Below are 15,476 nucleotides of genomic sequence, written 5' to 3'. Positions count from 1 at the left end.
CCTCTGCCAGAACAACGCATGCTCTTAACCACTGAGCCATTCCTCCCACCCTGCCATTGTGTGCTATGTTTCTCTAACATGAGGTTAAGAAAAGCAACAGAGTTAGGGAGACTGGGGGGATAGTAGGTGGGGGAGGGGGCACTGAAAGATACAAATGGTCTGCTCTGTCCTGACATGCAGACGTCAGTATAACTGCACCATCTCAGACAAGGAAGTCTGTGGATTACACAGGAGGTGTGAGCATCTAGGTCAGGTTTGGGAAGGGAGTTTAATGCTCTATGGTGACTAATCGATTAGCAGTGGCTTGTTCCAATCAACAGAATGGGAAGCATTTGAATCGCCCACTAAAGCAAAAGCGTGCTGTAATTGATTAGTAATGTCTGCTACGGCTAAGCAGCATCCATTTCCCAGCCCAGGCTTGGAGTGTTGCTGATCATAAGGCCCCCCGCTTTGAAGGAGGTCAAACATAAGTCACTGTGGTCTCCCAGCTGAGCTTTGGTTCACGAGAGTGTTTGATTTCCTTACTTGATATCTTTTTTTATTTTGGTTTACTTCCTAAATTGGCCAGATATAATGTTTTGTAAGGCATTGGAAAGGCCCCTATACATCCATCCTTGTGTCTGCATTTTATTTTTCCTCTAGCTGTCTGGGGCAGCAGAACATCCTGGGACAACCTGTCACTACACAGAGTGGGAGGGGGCAGCTCCAGAGTGCTTCGGGCCAATGCTGTTAGTTTGAGGAAAGGCTGGGTTCTGGCGCTCTGGTGTGTCTGCATTGGGACAGGGTCTTCCTTTTCCAGGGTCTTCATCCTGACTGCAGCAGCATCCGCTGCTGGAGCATCGTCTTCCCTCTTCACCGGCTCGTGTGGTCAGTCTTGTGATGAACAGGACCCACGGGAAGGACTCGAGAGTTTCCAACTCATCTTTTATGGTTACAGTCAGGAGGGAGCACAGTGAATCTAGGTGTCAAAATCACAAAACATGCAGAGCAGAATACAGAATATTTATTTCACACGTTTATTCTGTCGTTCATTTATTCAACGAACATCCGCTCTCTCTCAGGGTATTGAGGTTCATGGAAGGCACAGACACAAGCAGGATGCCTTATCTGGCTGCTGTGGCTCGGAGCTTAATAGATAGGTGCACTCAGAATCCTAGCGCAGAGAGGATGCACAGGGTGCACAGAGGGACAATGAAGGTTAGCAATGGAAGCTGTGAGGCAGGCGTTGTGTGCAGCTTGCATCTGATGCGGTGGTTTGAATGAAAATGCCCTCAGTTGGTAGCTCCGTTTGTGGAAGGAAGCCCATCCACTGGGGCCAGGCTTCGAGATGAAAGACCTCTTGCCATGTCCGGTCTGCTCTCTCTGCTTTGTGAAGATGTGAGCTCCTAGCTTCCTGCCCTGTCACCATGGCCTGCTCACTCCCATGTCCCTTTGCCATAATGGACTCTGATCCCTCTGGAACCATAAGCTAAAAAGAAACTTTTCTAAGTTGCATATGGTCATGGTGTTCCATCACAGCCACGGGAAAGCCACTAGCGCACCAGACTCATTAGCCCTCATAGCCATGCCCGTGATAATCGGGTGCCGTTTGTTCCCATTTCACAGACCAGGAAATTGAGGTTCCTGGGAGGTACTCAAGGTATCAAGTTGCAGAGCTTGGAGACAATCTGTTTTAGACAGACAAACAGGACAGGACCAACGGTATAGGCATAGGAGAGCTGCTATTGGCCTTCCTGCTCAAAGCAGAGTACGTGAACTGTGGGCTCCTCCCCCCAGCCATGTTCCACAGTTGTTCTGAAGCACAGCTGAGAACACATGGGTTTAGACTCAAGCTCTGACTCTTCCTGATGACTCTTACAGCAGTCACAGGCCCTGCAGGTACTTAGGGTGAGACTCAGTGGTACCCCCACTTATCTGCCAGTTTTTGCTTTTTACCTAGCAATAAAAGTCCTCTTATATTCACCAGCCAACAGCATAGAGTCAGAGAAAAGGGCACGTTAAAATGGAAAGACATTGTGAGTCCCAATACATGAAGAAACAACAAAGAAACACAGAGACAACCTCCCACCCCACCCCACCCCACCCCCAACATCCCAGTTCCCCCCACATCACCGAGGTAAGGGAGATGTGTGAGGGAGAATTCAGAATCCTACTTTAAAAAAGGGCGGATGACCTAGTAGATGGCTTACGTCAGCAGGTGAGCCAGGTACGGAAATCCACTGGGTACTGTTCATTCATCTTGACACAAACCAGAGTATTCTGAGAGGAGGGGGCATCAGCTGAGAAAATGCCTCCTTAAGATCAGGCTGTACACAGCCTGTAGAGTGTTGGTTTTTTAAATTAGTGATTGTGGGTGGGGCCATCCCTGGGCTGGTGGTTTTGGGTTCTGTGAGAAACCAGGCTGAGCAAGCCATGGGGAGCAAGCCAGTAAGCAGCACCTTCCATGGCCTCTGCATCAGTTTCTGCTTCCAGGTTCATGCCCTGCTCGAGTTCCTGTCCCGACTTTGATAAGACTATGACACAGAGGTGTAAGTCAAATAAACCCTTTCCTCTCAACGTGCTTTTGGTCATGGTGTCTCATCATAGCGGTAGTCACCCTAAGACACCAGTCAAGATCTTGACAAGATGGTGTCTAAAGTGAGTGAAATCACAAGTTGGAGGAAAAAGTACAAGACACAGAAGATAAATTCAGCAACCGATTGAAACACCTGTGAAGAACCAAACAGGAATTCTGGGAAGGAAAAGCAATCACAAAACACATCAGAGAGCATCAGCAACAGACAAGATCATGCAGAAGAGCAAAATGCAGCACTGTAGGTCAGAGGCCAGACAGTGATACAATCGTTCATACATGAGGAAAAAAGTCAATGGACCTGACTCATAATTCCAAGAAGTCTGGGATACATTCAAGGGACCAAGCCTAAAAATCCATAGGACAGAAGGAGTTGGGCTAAAAATCAAGTAGAATAGACAAATTACCATAGAAAAACAGTCATAGCAGGAAAGTTTGCAAGTCTGGGAGAAAGACATTGACAGCCAAATGCTAGGGGCTTTAGAATCCCAAGCACATAACCAGAGAAGAACCTCCCCATGGCATGTCACGGTAAAGATGTCAAAATCAGAGCGTAAAGACAAGTGCAAAAACCCACAGAGGGGGAAAAGCAGACTCACACGCAGAGGCAGAGCTATCGGAGGAATGCTGGATCTTCCATCAGCAACCCCCAACGAGGGAAGCAGGAAATCCTGGACATTTCAAACCCTGAAAGTAAATAGTTGTCCGTCAGCCCAGAGTGCTATGCTAAGCAAAACTATCTTTCAAAATGGATGGAGAAACAAGGCTGTTTAAAGACACACAAATTAAGGACTCTGCTCTGGCCTCTCAAACAGTGAGCCACATGAAACTGGAGGCTACCTCAGGGCCATTCGAAGTTGGCCCATGGGTGCTTAGAGTCTTGAGGAGCTTGCTATAGACTTGCACTTTGGCCTCATGCAGAAAGTCCATCAGTTCTGAGGTTCTGGCGTTCCTAGCGGAGGAGCTTGTCCTCTGGTCTCTGCCTTGCACAGTCATGGATGAATGAGTCATGTCATGGGCATAGACATTTTTATTGAGCTCTATTGTCTCTGCTCTTACAAGAACCCCATGGGTCTGACTTATTCACCCTGCGGATTCTTCATTAAGCCTTCCAAAGCCTCTGTCTAATGCTGTAGGTAATTCAAAGTCCTGTGGGCGACTCATCCATGCACTGGCGTCCCGCTCTATCACACCACCAAGCCCCTTGTTTGTCAAAGTTATCTTTTGGCACTATGTTGGGCTCACGTGCATCTCCCAAAGGGACCAACTTGCCTTGTGCTTCCTGTTGTCCTGTCTCCACTCCCAGGAAAGCAAGCCTGAGCCCTCATGTGTGTTTATCTTTTTTTTTTTTTTTTTTTTTTTTTTGGTTTTTCGAGACAGGGTTTCTCTGTGGTTTTGGAGCCTGTCCTGGAACTAGCTCTTGTACACCAGGCTGGTCTCAAACTCACAGAGATCCGCCTGCCTCTGCCTCCCGAGTGCTGGGATTAAAGGCGTGCACCACCACCGCCCGGCTTAAAGGGTGTTTTAAATCCCTTTAAAGGAGCATTTGCAAGAGCTGTTCTGTCACCGTGTTTGCTTCGGGTTTCTGTTAAACAATGCCCCAGTGAGCAGCGTGGAGGAAGAGTTATGGTCTATAGGCTTTCATTGGGGGACTCAGAGGTGGAAAAAGAGGCAGGCGATCAGGGCAGTGGTTCAGTTTAAAGAGGGGCTAAAACATTCCTGGAAATGAACTAATATAGAGGAAATTGTGTTGGTAGTATTATCTCTGGGGAAAATGTCAGTGCGTGTCTGGAAGGAACACCTGGCTAAGTTACTCTGCTGCCAGAGCTAAGACGTTGTGTTCAGGTTTATTCAGTCTCCCTGGGAAAAAGTCTGCTGGGCTTCTCCCAGTATTGCTGTGCACGTCTGAGGCTTGAGATGATTCCCTGGGCAAGATTAGAGGGGATCTAGTGGTTTAGAGGGGGCTTTTCATGAGCGTCTACCAGATTGGTTCGTCCACTCAGGCGTTCAATGTTCACACCAATCATCCAATCATTGCCCCTGTCTGGAACCATGAACCATGCCAGGCCCCAAGGATGTGGCGTTAAGCATTTCAGGCAAGGTCCCTTGCTCTTCAAGAGTATTCTGCTAAGGGGCAGGGCCCACAAAGGACAAAAGCATGAATAGGACAACCCCAGGTACACTAGTGACAGGCTGGTCTACGACCTATGAATTTTCCTTTCATGGAATCAGGGTGGGAGGGTGTGGTAGCTTGAACGTAACTGGCCCCCATAATCTCGTAGGGAGTGGCACTATTAGGAGGTGTGGCTTTGTTGGAGTGGGTACGACCTTGTTGGAGGAAGTGTGTCACTGTGGGGGCAGGTTTTGGGGTTTCCTATGCTCAGGGTACCACTCAGTATCTTGCTAGACTTCCTGTTGCCTGCAAGAGTTAGGACTATCAGCTACTCCTCCATGCTCCCCATCATGATGATAATGGACTGAGCTTCTGAAACTGTAAGCCGCCACCTCAGTGAACTAATTTCCTTTATAAAAGTTACTCCGGTTATGGTGTCTCTTCACAGCAATAGAAACCTTAACTGAGACACTGAGGATTTTAACTAGACAGCTGGTAAAGCTGGTTGGCTTGTGGATGCAGGAAAACCAATCCCTCCACCTCACTCCCGCTCAGCCCACTATGTGGGTCTCTCACATACCAGCGTCCACTCTGGTCCACCCCACCTCTTCTTCTCAGTCTTCCCGTGTGGGGACAGATGGTGAGCTGGTGGCCTTGCGGCAATGCCTGAGCACGCCTGATTCTGTGTGTTCTGTAAGCTGTTTCTGAGCCACTCTGCTCTGAGGAGCATCCACTTTTGCTTTTGCTTCTGTTTTGTAAGGTGACATGCTCTCTGTAACATGAGGGGCCTGTTTTGTTGGGGTTTCTGTCCTGCCCAGTTCCCAGAGCTGGCAAGTCCCAAAGAAAATCACACAGAGAGTCTATATTAATGATAAACTGATCGGCCCATTAGCTCGGGCTTCGTATTAGCACTTATAACATATATTAACCCATTATCCTTATCTATGTCAGCTACATGGCTCAGTACATTTTTCAGTGGAGTAGGTCACATCCTGCTTCTTCAGTGGTCTAGACAGGACTGGGGAAAGAGCTTCCTTCTTCCCAGAATACTCCTGTTCTTATTGCCCCACCTCTACTTCCTGTCTGGCTACTGGCCAATCAGCGTTTATTTAAAATATAATTGACAGAATATAGAACTGTCCCACACCATTTCCCCCTCTTTTTTTTTGGGAGTAGTTGGGGTGGTGGTACACACCTTTAATCCCAACAGCTCTCCGTACCCCTCTTGCTGACTGTGTGTGGGGCAGAGAGGCAGGCAGGAGATCCTGTACTCAAGGAAGTCCCAAGACTGGATTTAAGGATGGGGGCTCCTTTGATTGTTTCTCAACTGGGTAAGAGCCCAAGGGCTTTTGAGACCCACCCCCACCCCTTATTTTCAAAGGTTCTCAAAGGGACGAGAAGGAATTTCCTAAAAATAGAAACCCAGACTAGCTTGTTCCCAGGAAGATAGTGGCCTTCCCCCTCCCACCCAAGAAATTGGGCCCAGCCACCTGGTATAGGCTGATAAAGATGGCCTGACTCAGAAACAGGGTGGCCTTGCTCTAAGAACAAAGAACGAGCTGGGAGAGAAAGCAAAGACCTTCAAAAAGTTGTACCCATGCCAAACCCCCCTAACTACCCTAAAGGGCTGCTTGTGTTTCTCCTGCCTTTAAAAGCTAACCCCACAGAAGAGCTCAAACTCTTCTCTACCTCACTGCGACGGGGTGTTAGAGACGGGTTCCAAACTAGTTTGTATTACGCTAAATAAACCTTACTTATTACAGTCTGGGCTTCTCTGGTCTCTGGGGGTCTCTCTGGGGGTTGTAATCTGGACACAACAGCACCTGAGTACGAGGAGAGCTCAGTCATCAGAAGGGTCTCCTGGTCTGAACCCCTGCGCCCAATCTGTTCCCTGCTTGGTGCACAAAGACAGTGTGATTCTATAGTTCTGTAGTTCCCCAGAGATGCTTGTCTGTCTCCTGCAACCACTGTCTTGTGGCAAGCGTCCTTGCTGTGTGAGACTGAGTAGCTGCAGGCAACCAGAACACTCTAGCTGTAACCAGGATGGAAAGAATGCTATAGAAAAGCTGCCCTCTGTCCCCAGAGACTCTGTCTTCTTCAAGAAGCAAACATTGCCCTGAAGTCCCAACAGGAGCCAAGGCCCCTCTCTAGACCTTGGGTGTAGTCGTTGCTGTTGTTGCCGGCTTTTTCTGCAGATTGGATACTTTTCAGAGCTTGATTTAGCACATTTTAACTCACCTCATGCTCAAAATACGCCATAAGAAAATGGGTCCCATTTATGAATGAAGAAACCGAGGCACGGCAGAACACTTCAGCAATGTGCCTGAGCTCCCACAAACAACAGGAACATCCTTCATTTGGATCTTTCCAGAAGCAGCTTTGGAGGAGAGGATTTGAATTCAACAGTAGGAGAGAAGGGGCAGGAGGGGAAAGATAAGAAAAAGTGGCCAGTACCTAAAGGCGGTTTATCAAGCCATCTTTTGCTTTGGGCAGCTGAAGTCAATCCCAGTAGGAGACCCTGGAAGGTTGGGAGGCGGAGCCCTGCCTCATGCATACCCAGGAAGGAATGAAGGAAAAGGTCATCTATAGCTCACTCTGCTGGGCTGGCTAAGTACGGGTTCTGGTTGGGGTGTGTCTAAATTCTTTGGTTGTGTCTGTCCTGACTTAGAAGAGCAAGAGTCCACCGCCAAAGACCCTCAGCTAAAGCACTTCAGGCAATCAAGGGAGTCTGAGTGGAAGATGAGAAACTCCCAAACTGTGAAGCATTTGTAGCACAAACAAGGAAAGGGTGTGGGGTTCAGAATTCACTCCGACTGTAAGAGGAGTCAGGATACAGCAAGCGGTGGGGGTAGGATTTGAACTGAAGCCAATCTGGCATGTATTTCATGCCATCTTGACCTAGATTTAAAGTCTTGGCTACAGGCTGGCCACATCCTCTCCTTGAGAAGCTGAGTAAGCCCACGCTGCAAGCAATCCCCTCATGGGAATCATGGCTCTCACACTAATTCTAATCTCTCAAAGCCAGATACCAGGCAAACAGAGAGAATTCTTCCCCTTGGAGTTTATGAAGTGATTCAGACTTCTGGATCTATCAGGAGTCTATAAGACACCATCTCTTCGTGGTCCAGCTTGTCTGTATCTTGTCCCAAGGTCCACCCTTGGGTACCTTCCCGCGAGAGGACTGAATCTTTGGAGCTGCATGCAGCAAACAGCTCTGCCTCTCACCTGTGCATCCAAAGATAATTGTCATGACCTACGTCAGAACTCAGCCTCTAGTCTTCTGAAACACCATCGGGGTTTAACCCCTGCTTCTGCCAAAAATCTCCGAGTGACCCTGGGGCCCCTGCTCCGCTCTGTTGTGTGGCTTTTCTGGGGGACATGCGAACTGATAACAATAATTCCCAGATGGGACATAGAAGACAGATCAAAGAAACCATCCAGGTCCAACTTGGTGAACCAGTGTATGCTGGGGTCACATACAGGAGCATGGATGACCCAAAGGCATCTGCATCACCAGGAAGTGCTCCCCAACACGGGGAATTATTCAGGAAGGCGGCACCTTCACGGAAGAGACCCCTTTCCAAGCAACAGTTTCTGTTTATGCTGCCTCATGTCTCTGGTAGCTTTCTGAGCTTCCTGGGTGCTCTAAAGTACGCAAGCTTTTCTCCTACCTCCTGGAGAGGGCGTCTTAATTCAGAGGAACTGGCCATAGAGCACCTCTTTAAGGGTCAGATTTTCATCGAATATACATTCATGCCTTGTATGGGCCAGGAACAGACAAGAAGTAATTTTCACAGACTAAGTCTCAGGCTTGCATTGGAGTTCCTTCCCCTTTTGCACAAGGCTCGCCTTGAGCTTGGTGAGCAGAGGAAAGCTTTGGGGCTTGGTGTAGGCTGGAAGGGTTTCCAATGATTTTGAAATTGCGGAATAAAAGTGTGATCTACTTCAGGACCCAAAGATCCCGATTAGGTCTTGCTGTGATACATTAGCAGAAGAGGCTGTAAGGAAATGAGAGAGCATCTTGGGAGGCAGAGACTCTAGGATAAAGAAATAAAGTATCGGTGCTGTCTGGCTACCTTGTTGCCCTGGGCTCCTGCCTACCCACTCCTTGGCTTAGAAATTCTAGAACACAGAGAAGCACTGCCTGTTGAACCTGAGAGATGTTTATGCTGCAGGGCCGGGAATCTCTCCAAATAGCTGTTGGGATGATAGGGGCAGACTCCAAATCACAGCCCCCTCCCACCCTCCAGCTCCAAGTAGTCTCCTTTCCCACCATGAGCTGTAGATGAAGGCTCTCTGGAGACCATCAAAATGAAAAACATCAGCTTATTTTCCACGCATGGGGCACATTGACGCTATTCGGAATCAGCTATTCCGAAACCTGTTTGTCCGGAATCTTATATCTAAATTATGTTCCTCAAAATTTAATAAATGAGGTTTAATGGAATGCACTCAGGCAGCACTGATGAAATCTGCTGTGAAAATATTCTGATTTCATTGTTTTCTGTAACCCCCGGAACCCACTCCTTATCATTTCCACACGACCCCTCCCTCCCATATTCAGGCTTCTGATGTCTTCTCCTGTGCTTTGGGGTCCAGAGAAGCCCCTGGGGGTTGAGTTTCTCTCTCCTCCATCGCCCATGGCAGGGAGAGATGCATGCCAAGGGTGGCCCTTGTGAGGAGTAAACAGAGTTGTAAACAATTGTCTTAAAATGGTTAATTTCAGAAGAAACATTTCTGGATTCAATTTGTCTTGTGTACATAGGATGCAACTGTATTTTTGCCCTCCTAGAGAAGGATGCAGAACATCAAGGTAGTCATGAGTGCTATGGAAACCCTCTGTCCAATGGGCCAGCCGAGGTCATCTGAGCCTCAGTGACCATGACATGCCATCTCTGTGATGCTCTAATACAGACGATAACATGACGGTCAATCCTTAGATCAACACTATGAGGTGGACACTCTACAAGACTCACTAAAATGGAAATCAAGGCTCAGAGGTGCTTAGTAATTTCCTCAAGTCACACAACATTAAGGGGTAGATGCAGGATTTGAACTGATGATTCTTAGGATTTATTTAAAGCCCAAAGCTTCAGCTTCTTCACGACACTGTTCTCTGCTGTTTCATTTTGTAGACCGGGGAACAGAGACGCAGAAGAACAAAACCCAGATTATAATTAAGAGCCCTGGGCCCTGAGATAAAACTTAGGGCTGGGGACTTAGCTCAATGGTAGAGTGTTTTCTTTGCAAGCGAGAAGCTCTGGATTTTATTTCCCTTCACTGGTGTCCTAGGTAGGGTGAGGTGTGTGTGTGTGTGTGTGTGTGTGCGTGCCTGTCTCCTCTTACCTCCAGCACATACAGAGAGACAGACAGTCACACACACACACACACACACAGAGAGAGACAGACAGAGACAGAGAGAGACAGAGAGACAGAGAGAAAGAGCTCAAACTTATTTGCTGTGCTATCTTGGGTTAACCACTCACCCACCTTCTCCCAGCTTTGGTTTGTTTGTGCATTTCTAAAATGGGTTGTTGATAGGATTGGGACACATGCTTAGCATCCGATGGGCCCAGAGCAACTGCAAAACAAATGACTGGCTGACTCAGGTTCAGCTAGAATGTCACAGGTCTATAAATAACTGAGCTGTGGTGTTTGTCAGGGGTTTCCAGTGCATGAAACCAGAGACTTGCTACCATCTGAGAAACTTCCTCAGAGCTCAGGGTTCGCCAACATCCTGCTTCCAGCCTTCTCCACCCTCGCCCAGTGGCCCTTGTCCTCATGTCACAGTGGTGGCTTCTGCAGCTCCTGCATCTTGTTTGGAATCCAGGGGTGTTGGTGGCAAATCTGTTCCTCTTTGAGATTCCATCCAGGGAAGCCTGTCTGCCTAGAGACATCTCCTCTCTGGCCACAGCCAACCCTATCTTTGGGTACTTCTGGGGATAGAAAACCCAACTTTCTTGCCTATAATCAGGAGGAAGACAAAAATGGGGGTGCATTAATAACTAGAGGGGCACAGCCATTGTCTGAGGTGGGATTGGGACCTAGTCACCTCACCCTTGTCGTCTCTCATGTGGTGCACAAGGGGCGAGTGAGGCCTGAGAGGAGAGGACATCAGCCCTGGGTCACAGGCTAGAGCTAGAGGGCTCATTTCCTGACTTTGAAGCCTGGCTTTCCATTGCAGAGTGAGCTTGTCAACAGAGGCTTCTCATTTACATGATTAGAAAGAACACATGGGTTCTAACTCTGGCAATCACCGCAAAGAAATAACCAAGATGTATCTGAGGCAGAGGGGAAATGTCAGTCACTCAGCAGCCCTCCCCTAACTTCCTACCCAGAACCCCCGCAGGCCTTCTGAATGCCTGGACCACCCTCCTCCTCCTCCTCGCTCTGGGTCTTCATGGCCAGCTTTAAGTGTCATCATAATGGCCACCCCGTGTCCGGCCACCTGTAATCCGCTCTTTCCAGGTGAATCTCAAGTCTGACAGTGCGGGCGTTGTGGAACTTAGCGATGGATGTAATAAACTCATAAAGTGCGTGAAGTCGTTACATACTCGGAAATGTGTTCCCCCAAAGGTCAGGGCATGCCACAGTCCAGTCCAGCTGAGGCGTGGAATCTGCCAGCAGTGTGCTGGCTGACTCTGCTGTCTTAGTATTCTTCACACTGGTCTCCTCAAATCTGTGAGGAATGGAGTCTGGTTCTGTCTACCCCTTGGGGTGGGGTGGGGGAACGAGATATAAATAATACAATGTTGATAAAGATGCTGGGAAGCTTTTCAAGTAAGAGTCACGACCTCTGCAGATTTTCTTCGCTTGCAATCTGTGGCCCCTGAAGGACTTCAGCTGTGTTCTTAGCACTGCTCATGGGTGTGTTCAGGAGAATACTAATCTCTCCTCCTCCTTTCCCACATCTCCTGTACTCTCTTTTCTTTCTCCCTTCCTTCTTGTCCATAGGTTATGACCACTAGGCCAGCAGAGCCTAGAGCTCACTATTTAGCATAAGCTGTCTTCAAACTCACAATCCCCCTGCCTCCTCCCAAGTGCAGGGATAATGGGTGTGCACCACACCCAGAAAGGATGGTTTCTGCCCTTAGACAACATCAGGCTTCATTGAGGGCAGGAGCGATGTCTTCTACATGTCTTTGGACTCCTAGCTGTGCTTCGTTGGAGCAAACACTGGTTTGATGCTCGGTCATCTTTGCTTTCCCAGCAAAGTTGGAAAGAACAAAGTTCCCAGACTCCTTTGCCATTAAGTTGGAGCAACATGGCTATGTTCTCCCCCATGACACCCAGATGCTCTTTGAAGACTTCCCCCACTCTTTCTGCCCTCCTGCCTCAGTGTGGAGGTCCCGTATTGAAGATTCTGAACTCACTCGGCAAGATGAGCCTGCGTCCGCAAGTCATCTCTAGAGGAGAGCTTCTGGTGAGAAACACTCCTTGACTGATGGAGTCGTGAGACGCAAGGTGCTTCATCATAAAAACCAGCAATTCCTTGTACCATGGGGTCTGTTCCCAGAAACCATTCTTCCTGTATCTGTTCACAGCTGATTGGTGACGAAACCTTCTATAGAACAATGACTGAACGGCACTAGTCTCCGTGACATGTCCAGACTTAAAGAGCAGCTATGACAACTGAGAGGAGAGAGGATGGGCTCAATGAGATGGGATTCTGAAGAGACCGTAGGGTCATTTAAGCAAGTGTCCTGCCAGGGAATACATTTACTGACCCCAGTGGCTCAGTCCCACCCAGGGGACGAGTGGCTGCCATGGTGGCCGTGTTCTTTTGCCATTCTGGATTTAGGAAGGTTTGGAGGAAGGAGTTGTTTGTGTCAGAATTCCAAGTGTGGTAGCAGCAGGTCACAGCCCTGTTGCTGTGGCGTCTCCAGTAGAATGGGCAATGGGTGGATCTCACAGTGTGGAGGGCCGTACCCTTCCGAGGCAGCTGTGAGTTCCACTGCTGGACGTCAGTGGGAAGAGACTCAGGGGTGTGAGGGCAAAGTTCAGGTCTCCAACACCTGCAATTGCTGGAAGACCCAGGCACTTGCCTGTCATCCCAGCACTCAGAAGGTAGGGGCAAGGGATCCCCCTGCTGGACTAGTTGGGATCTGCAAGCTTGGGGTTTAGGGAGAGACCCTGCCTGGTTGAATCAAGTGGAGAGTGACTGGGGAAGACAACCAGCCTTAACCTCTGGTCTCCTCAAGTGTGTGCATGTATGTACATGAGCACCCATACACACACATGCAAGTGTACACACACACACACACATGTATGCACATCATGCACATATACACACTAAAGAGGAGGAGGAAGAGGAGGATTGGGAAGCAGTTGCTTCTGGGGATGCCGATTACAGAGGAGACATCATCCCCCAGACTTCTAGGTCATGCCTTCCAGAGGAGAACTTACTACAATGAAACATGAACCTCAAAATGGGCAGGAGGCCGGTGAGTTATTGGCTGGGAGGGGCTCAGGAAGCCGGGGAGCTGGAGTCAGTGAGGTGCAGTTGGCACACATGGGCTAAGCAGCTGGGCAATCCTGGCTGTACCCTAGGGTGCCATGCTGAGCAGAAAAGCTGTAAATGCAGAGGCAGCCCAGAGGAGTCTGGGCAGAGAAATATCAGGGGGTGTAAGGGCAGCTGGGGGCTGTAGACGCAGTCTCTGTTGCTGTAGGACGCTGGGAGATTGATGGAGGCACTACAATGTTGCAACAACGCCCATCTGGCCGGGCCCTGACTCCTCTTCCTTCCTCCTGTCCAAACTGTATCTTTTTCGGATCTCTCCGCCACCCCCTTCCCTGCCATCCCTCTATGGAGATCACTGCCTTCACACGACAGGAACGGTCCATCTCTCACCAAAGGAAGAAATTCAATTAGAAAAACAACAACAACATGACCATAACTGATTTATTAATAGTTCATAATGCCAGTAGGATAATAGGCAACCCATAAGTCTGTTCCTAAGGATTTATAGGGCGAATATTCCAGCGCTGTATTAAAGACACCACTCATAAATGCCCCAAAGCCTCAATCTGTTAACTTAGGTAGTGGGGGAATATGGATATCTGCAGGAGAATAAACAGAGCTCTGGCCCCCGGCTTCCCTTTCTTCAGAGGCTCCAAGAAGAGCACAGTAAGTAAGCAAATTGTACCACTCGCCCCAGGCAGAAGTGTCCTGTGCATAGAAATTAGTTGTTGGCTCTTTTAATATATGTGCATTATTTCAGAGTGAGCCTGAACTTGGGGTAATGCAGGAGGGGGTTGGCGTGTGTTTGCTGGTGGGAGCGGGCTGGGGAGAGGAATCAGTCCAGGCGCTGACTGTGTTAGGGGCCAGGGGCCGTCGCAGGCAGCTTTGTTGCCTGGCACTTTAATCCTCAATAGAAGTAAAACATCCTTGCTGTGAAACTGGTTTGGGGGGGATCTGCAAGGCATGCCCTCTACCAACTGAACTATATCCCCGGCCCTGTAAAACTTGATAAATACAGGCAGATATTTAAAAAATAGGAAAAATATAACCCGTGCAAGCAAGCAGAGATAGCATTTTTGAGGTTTATTTTGCTTTTATTTATATATCGCGTGTGTGTGTGCTTGAGCATGCGTGCATCAGTGTGTCAGTGTGCATGTGAGTAAAGATGCCCTCGGAAGCCAGAAAAGGGTGTATGATCCTCTGCAGCTGGAGTTACAGGCAGACGTGAGCTGCCAGATGTGGGTGCAAGGAACCAAACTTGGGTCTTCTGCAAGAATGGTACGTGTTCTTAACTGCTGAGCTACCCTCCTACCCCTGTGACCTTCTTGGAAGTCACCTTTCCTTACAGCCTGGTGTTTAGGTCACTTTCCCACGCTCTGCTCAGATCTATGGTATCAGATGACCCAGAGATGAACTGGGGTGAGGAGCATGGGCTTTGGAGGTCTGCTTTTATAAGTGATGGCGGCTTGAGGACCGGTCCTCAAATGTCAGCTGTCCAGTCAGTGAAGTCCGAGTCACGTGATGTGTGGCTTGTACCCACTCCTCAGTCTCCCTCATCCTTCCTGTCTCCACCCTCCCTGGGCTCACAGCAAAATCCTGTGCTCTGCTCAGGTGAACTCAGCTCTCTCAGGTGCTACAGCCCAGGGAAGTCACGTGATGTTTGTCTCTCTTAACTTGGATTCATTTTCATTACAATACAATCTCTGGGTCCATTCCTGTCACTACCAATCAACATCACAGGCAGAGAGGAAGAGTCAGTTAACTATTAGTTCTTGAACCTGGGGGTGGCTATAGTTAATGATATCACCTGGGATAGTTTAAGGTAGGTAGAAAGTTAGTTTTTGGATGTCCTCATTGCAAAGAAAATGGCAAATGTTTGAGAAGCAGGAAAGCCTAGACAGCCTGTACTGACCATGGCAAAATGTATACATGTCCCAGAACATCACTCTATACCTTTTGGGGACTTACAATTAATTCTTTGTCAAGTAAAAAAATCAAATCTGAATAACAAATTCACTTGAAGACAGTTACTCATAGTCAAGGCAAAAAGCTGTTCAAATGTCTATCAGTTGATTAAGGGATTAACAAATTGTTGTATTTCTATACAGTGGAATATTATTCAACCTTTAAAAAGATCCAAGGACCAACGGATGCCTCAATATGGGTGGGTCTTGTAAGGATGATGGTCAGGGAAAGACACATCATGTCGTTCAGTTAGTATAAAACAATCAGACAGGCAAGTTCCCAGAGGCGGAAAGTGGAGTGGTGGATACCTGGAGCCGGGGAGGAAGCTTGATGTGTGGGGCCCGTTAGGACAGCTGATGGCTACA

Source organism: Chionomys nivalis, chromosome 3 (assembly GCF_950005125.1).
Source record: "Chionomys nivalis chromosome 3, mChiNiv1.1, whole genome shotgun sequence".
NCBI lineage: Eukaryota > Metazoa > Chordata > Mammalia > Rodentia > Cricetidae > Chionomys > Chionomys nivalis.
Note: the sequence above shows the minus strand (reverse complement) of the source record.